A 7,723-nucleotide genomic window follows, 5' to 3' on the forward strand; every position below is an offset into this window, starting at 1 on the left:
ATTTATTTATTTATTTATTTATTTATTTATTGGAGAGATTTTCGCTATAGGGCGTGTGAGTTAGCCAGACAGACAGAGAGAGACATAGAGACAGAAAAAGAGAAATCACCCCCCCAGGGGGGATGGTCACGCCTCCATTCTCCTCTCGGGATCTTGGGCATACACACACACGTGCCTGGCGTGAGTTTTAAGCCACCGGGTCCGGGACATGAACCATGGTCGACTATGTGGGAGTCCAGTTACATAGCCATTACACTAACTGCTAGTTCCCTGGATATGATTTTTTTAAAAAATCAATGCCTTCCAAAAGGTAAAATTAAAAAAAAAATTTAAGAAAAAGTAGCAACAAATAAGGGACAGAATGTTTCTTGTGTTGAAACATTTGACTATAATACCTAGATATAGAAAAAAAAATCTACCAATTAGAAATGGAAGTGAGTGGGCTCGCAGATGGCATGGTGGTTAAGGGGGCTGGACTCCCACGTGGCCAACCATGGTTTGAGTCCCGGACCTGGCGCTTGCTTTCTCACTTTCTCTCTCTCTCTCTCTCTCTCTCTCTCTCTCTCTCTCTCCTCCTCTCTTTGTTCCACATTCCTCTCTCTCTCTCTCTCCCTCTCTGATCAAATTAAAATAAAAATAAATAAGTAAAGAAACAAATAGAGTTAAATAAAATAATTCTTTGAAAAAAAAGAAATGGAAGTGAGGAGTTCTGAGGACATTGCAAAAGGCAAAAGTTAGAAATGTTCATGTAATATCCATCAGTAGGAAATTCTATTACTATTGCTAATAAGACAAAAGCAAGACAGGAAGTCATCTTTAACTAGTACTATGAAGTTCTATTATCTCCCGTTATTTTGCTCAGATCCTCCAACATCAACTTGATTGAAATTCAGTATCCCTTATATTTTGCCTGCCTGGTAATAGCTGCTTGAAAAAAACTCTCTCCTGTTCCTCTATTTTCTTCTTCATAGTGTTGAGTATTACTGTTCCTATAACCTATGTTTTTCTCAACACCAGTCAATAGTCAATGTATGTTCAAGTATTCATTATGTTTCTGGAAACCCAAGATGATACTGGTAAAAAAGCAGCAAACAAAACACATAGACTCCCAGGGTTCATAGAACCAACTAGAGAAATGTCATTACACATTGATCAGTTGTCATTCCAATTTTAAACATCATTTTCATGAACTTGTTCATTGCAGTTAACTTTAGATAGATATCTACTTCTAGTATCCCACCAACTCAAGTTGTTAAACTGAAAAACTAATGGCCAGATTCTCTACTTAGGGTAAACTTATAAAAAAGTTAAATGAGGGTTGGCCCATAGCCTAGTGGTTAAGGAGGCCTGATCTTGGCCCACCTAGATTCAAATTCTGACCAGTGGCACAACCAATGTACACCCAAATTTCTAACAGAATGGAGGAATAGAGGAAAGGGGGCTGATGCATGACCATGCTCTATTTGTGGTATAGAGGATGCTTTGTCTCTCTCTTTCTTTCTGATCAGTAAACATAAACCTCTGACAATAAAAAAAAGAAAGTTAAATGTTTTTTGAAAAAAAAAAAAAAAAGCTTTTAGGGCAGCCCTGTGACTTAGTGGTTAAGGGAGCCAGATCCTAGTCATTCTGACTGGGTGGGTTAAGGTGGTATCCCATTGTTGTTTTGATCTGCATCTCCCTTACAATAAGGGATGTTGAGCATTTTTTTCATATGCCTTTTGGCTATTCATATGTCTTCCTTAGAGAATGATTCTTTCAACTCATTCTCCCGTCTTCTAATAGGGTTGATCATCTTTTTTCAGGACAGCTGCTTGTGTTCCCCGTGTATTTGTGTTATCTGAGGGCTGTCAATTCACACTAATTACTGTGTCTTTTGCCATGCAGAAACTTCCTTATGTGATGTAATCTACTTGTCTATTTTTGGGATAATTGACTGTGGTTTGGGGGTCTTATTTAAAAAGTCTTTGCCTATTCCAATGTTTCCCAGAGTTTCCCTAGTGTTTTTTCAGCAGCAGTTTTATAGCTTGGGGTCTTAGGTTTAAATCTTTGATCCACATTGAGTTGATTTTTGTCAATGGTGAGAGATAGGGGTTCAGATTCATCAGATTCATCTTTCTGCAGGTGCATACCCAGTTTTCCCAGCACCAATTTGCTAAAGAGATTTTCCTTTTCTCACTGGATTGACTGGTACCATTTTTCAAAAATCAGTTGGCTGTATGTTTTGAAGCTTATTTCTGGGGTCTCTATTCTGTTTCATTGGTCCACCTGTCTGTTTCTATGCAAATGCCATACTATTTTGATTATCACAGCTTTGTAGTACATTTTTGGGTTAGGGAGTGAGATACCACATGCTCCACTCTTCTTGCACAGGATTGCTTTGGCAATACTAAGTCTTTTATGAATCCAGATAAATTTCATGATTTTCTTTTCTAGATCTGTGAAGAATGTCTCTGGCACTTTAATGAAGATTGCATTAAATACGTAGATCAATTTGGGTAGAATTGCCATTTTGATTATATTAATTCTTCTAATTCAGAAACATCCTTCCATTTTTTGGTGTCATTTTCGATTTCTATTTTTTTTAGTTTCTTTTAGTTTTCCTTGTGGAGGTCTTTAACTTCTTTGGTTGGATCTATTCCAAGGTATCTTATACTTTTTGTGGCTATGGGAAACGGAATTACCTTTTTCAGTTTTATTTCAGTCTGCCTGCTATTTGTATATAGAAATGCTATAGATTTCTGTATGTTGATTTTGTATCCTGCAACTTTACTGTTTTCATTTACTACTTCCAGGATTTTTTTATGGATACCATTGGATCTTCTATGTATACAATCATGTCATCTGCAAATAGAGATAGTTTCAGTATGAGGAAGGACATTAAGGAGAAAAATAGAGAGGGAAGTCATTTATGGGACGAAGAAATGGGTTATTATCTATCAAAGATAACTTTGTAGTATTGTTAATTGGACTGGTGAGAAATGTACACATGTTGGGATATTCATTTTGCAAGCTAAGTAACAATGTGATTGAATGTATAGAAAATTGAAATTTAAAAATTAAAGAAAAAAATTGCTATCTTTATAATAAAAAGGGGGGGGGAAGTGATGGAGGAGCCAGATCCTACATAGTGGACCATAGTTTGAATCCTGGTCCTGGCAGTTTGAAAAATATGCCAAGAGCATGAGTATGTATGCCCAAAATCCTGAAAGGAGAGAGAAGTGAAGGAGAAGAAGGCATCGTGGCATAACCGCTACTTACGAAGAGTGTTTTGTTTTGTTTTGTTTTTTTTTCTCTTTTTATCTCTCTTTCTGGCAGCAGATGCACTTTCTGGCAATTATAAAACATAATACAATTTTTATTTATTTCCTGAGAGAGAGAGAGAGGGAGAGAGAAGGCCACCTTCCACAGCGTTTTCTTGTCACCATCCTCCTGCAAGTCCTGCCATCAGCCAAGGTCAGAGGTGCACCCATGGGCATGCCTGGCATGATTCAGAGGGCTCAGTATGGAAACCCAGAGACTTCCCACAAGGGTTCCAGATTGCACAGCAGAGCCCCACTGCCTGAGTCACTGCAGCTGTGCCAAAGAGCTAAGTTTTATTTGATTTTTTCTTAGAAGTCTTAGCAGTTATACAACTGGTAAAATTCTAACATCATACTAGGCTGAGTGGAATATCTAATTCATTTACTAAGACACCTACATAAATTTGTGAAGATGGAAGAGAAATTATTTGGTACAGTACCACATTTATAATAGATGCTAAATAACTTATAACAATAGTGATATTAAAAAGAAAAAATCTATTGATAACATTTATCATCTCAAATTTCATTTAACAATAACAAATGATTTTTTCCACCAGGTAAGTTAACTGAGAAACAGAGAAGTGAGTAATTTCCCTTGCGTCGGACTGTTAGGAATTGACCAGGGGATAAAAGGTTTCACCTGAAGCTGTCTCACTACACTCCTGTGTTCTTAACATATTATTTAATTCTTCTTATTATTTCTATGCTGTTATTGTCATCATTATTAATATTATGTACAGTTTTAAAATATATAACCCAACTTTCCAGAAGATAAAAATAAGATTTGATCGATCTGCTTTGGCTATGCTTGAAAAGTTGATTATTTCAGGATGGTTTCAGAAAACGGACTCATAATTCATACTGAGTGCAACCAGACAATAAAGATCATGAAGCTGATTTTTTGATTCACAGTGAGAGTAAATTAATGCTCAAAAAAGTAATTAATAGGCTCTTTTTGGAATAAAAATGAAAGAATTACTTATTTAATTGTACTTATCATTATTATTATTTTTTAATTTGCTACAGAGCATGTGCATTCTCCAGAGAGAGAGAGGTAAAGTGAGAAAGCAAGCTGCCAGGTCCAAGACTCAAACTGTGGTCACCATGTGAGAGTCCAGCACCTTAACCACCATGCCAACTGCTGGTTCGAAAAGTCCTTTTTAATTATCTGAGTGTGCATGCACTCATCAGAGAGAGAGAAAACACCCCACAGTGAAGCGTGGTCATACCACAATTCTTTTCCTCCTTTTCTCCATCTTATCAGGATTTGGGCGTGCATACGCGCGTTGGTCTGGAATGTTGTCCCAGTTGCTGGGACTTTGATTCAAATGCTGTCCAGCCATGGGATCTGGCTTTTTATGCATAGCACTTAGTCACTTACCACAAGGCCAGCCTTGATTTATGTGCTTTCTCCAAAGCAATAGTTTCTACTAGCGGAAGGTTAAATATGTTAATGTAATGTAATTTCAACAACACTGCTAAAAATTATGTTTAAATGTGAAAAATAGATAAAACTGAGATGGGAAGATGAGCATTCAAGTATGACCAAGGATATTGTGAATAATAAATTGAAAAAAAGACACACCCCTTTACACACAAAAATGTATTTAAAAGATACATAACAAGGTTTCAGAGATAAATAAAATAGTATAAATGTCTGATAATCCTTTCAAAACCATGCAGAAATGTTAAAAATATTCATATATGTAAAGATAAGACAATGTTGATAATAATAACTGTGAGAGAATAAATAGTTCATTAAGTAGTTCTAAAATAACTGACTAGCCAGCTCTGTAAAAAGTATAAAAAATGAATTATTTATTTTTATATCAATTTTTAAAAGTAATTCTAGATGTACTAAATACATGAATATCAAATATGGATAAACATCCTAACTTTGGAGATAGAGAAATCCTTTCTAAGAATAATATAGTATAACAAAATGATGTTGAAAAATAGACACCATATCATTTTTTCTCTTTTGCTTCATTTATTTTATTATTTATTATTTACATTTAGTCACCATATGTCTTTATAGTTTATGACAATAGTTTTTTTCCAAGCATGAATACAGTGCATATCAGTCAAGATAAAGACATTATCATATATATTGTCATCAGCAAATAATTTTTCATTTTTGTGTCAATTAAACATATTTTTGACATCCTATCATTTTTAAATTGTTATAATCAAAAATGCCACAATTGGGTTGAAAAATAATCTAGAAAATAATTTGAACTGACATGAAATTTGGAAGTTTAATATCCTTAATTTAAAAACAGTTCTTGGCCAGTTGCAATGGTGCAGGTGGTAAGGCACTTCTGCCTAATATTGGAGCCTTATGGAACGCCTCCAAGTTCAGATCCTGGGTTGACCCAAACAAGATGGGAATGCCCATGAGTATACCCATAATCCTGTGTGACTAGAAGGTTGAGGTGATCGTGGTATAGTAAGACCCTGTCAAGGGTAAGGTACCTATCTCTCTAAAGAAGTAAATTGTTTTAAAAATCAAAATAGCAATAGCAGTAAGGTATCTGCCACATCAATCACAACTTATCATGAATTCCAACCAGAACCTCTGTGAGAACTCCCTCCTCCCAGCTGAATTCTGGGGCCAAGAAAGGAGGGTAATTCACCTCACGGAATGCTGGGTCAACATCCCAGTTCCCACTGGGGCAATGAACTAAAATGTTCAGGTTGTCCAAGAATGGAGGCTCATCTCTTCAGAGTCCATACTACACAAGGCATGCACAGTTAGATAATAGAGGCACACAAGCACAGGTGGAAGCCTGGAAATCAGAACAAAGTAAGCAGCTACTGTTACAGACCTCCCCTGATAAATATTCATGGAGCACAGAGCACAGGTTAAAAACCAGGAAATACAAACAAAAGAAGTGGCTACTGTTACAGACCTCTCCTGCTAAATATTCATCACCAAAATTCACACTAGAAGTAGCATCCAGGAGCCTGCTGGTGGCATAGTGGTTAAGGTGCTGGATTCCCACATGGCTGACCATGGTTGGCGTTCTGGATCCAGTGGCTTGAATTGGGCATGAGTGCCTGTGTGCCCAAAATCCTGAGGCAAATTGAGAAGGGGTTGCAGTTTAGCCATTCTCCCCTGGAGGGTGATTTCTCACTTTCCCTCTCACAGTCTGTCTCTCACCAACAAGCACACGCACCCTATGGCAAAAACCTTAAGCAATAACAAAAAAAGTAACATCCATTCCTTTGTAAGTGCAGCAGTTACCTTAGCAACCTGCCCACCCCCAAAAAACTTAGGTGTACTTTCCCTTTAACTCACAGCTGACCTGGCTGCTCAAGAAGTCTCCTCTTTGTTCAATAAACTCTGTGTTGCTAACCACTCATCCTCCAAAACAAATTAAAATAGCTTTTTAGAAAAAAAAATTTACAATTGAAAAATGGACTAAAGATATGAACAAATAAAATATAGAAAAATAGTCACTTCACATACAAAAAGCTATTACATCTGACTAGAGATAAAAGCAATGAGATAAAGCTATATCATTTTATGTATTATGATTCATGTAAGGTTCAATTATTTTAACGTTAAAATATCTTGGTATCTTGCTGACCAACCATAATGGAGTAAATCGTGGCTGACAAGTGATCTTGTCAAGAACAATGGGAAATTATAGGTAAACTATAAATAATATCTATTTGAAGTCATTGGAAAATTAACAAGATCACCACAATTTCAGTAGCCAAGATAAGAGGACAGCAGACAGTAATCCCATGTTCTTCAAGTTGCTTTTTTCCGTCATTATTCAGAAGGTTGTTGATGTAGGGCAAAAAACTGAGAGATGTACTAGAGAGTCATGTCTATGGTTTAGAAAGGAGAGCAGAGGGACCAGCAGGTGGCATAATGATTAAGGCACTGGACTCCCACATGATCCACTACAGTTAGAGTCCTGGACCCAGCAACCTGAAACTCATAATGGGCACAGGTGCATGCGTCCCCAAAATCCCAAGAGGAGAAGGGTTTGTGGGGTGACCATCTCCCTTGAGAGTGGTGATTTCTCACTTTCTCTCTTTTTCTCTCTGTGTCTCTGGCAGGAGCATGCACCCTACAGCAAAAATCTTTCTTTTAAAAAAATAAATAAAAGGAAAAACAGAGCAGAGTTTTTGAAAATGCCAAGGGGGTCAAAGTGATAAAAATGATATTTGGGGTTTTCTATGCAGAAATATTGAGCAATCAAATTCTAGAAAAAGTTGGTGACACAGAGAACAGAGATAATGTTTTTCAGCCTTAAGGAATATACTAAGTTCTTAAGTTAAACAGAAGAAAAAACATGCAAATTATACAGAAGAAACTGTTAGATAGGAAGTCAATTTATTTTTTAAGTTTTAGCAATAGGGTGTGTGTGCTTGCTGGGTAGAGACAGAGAGAGGAAAATTGAGAA

Source organism: Tupaia chinensis, unplaced genomic scaffold (genome assembly GCF_000334495.1).
Source record: "Tupaia chinensis unplaced genomic scaffold, TupChi_1.0 Scaffold000066_1, whole genome shotgun sequence".
Classification (NCBI taxonomy): Eukaryota; Metazoa; Chordata; class Mammalia; order Scandentia; family Tupaiidae; genus Tupaia; species Tupaia belangeri.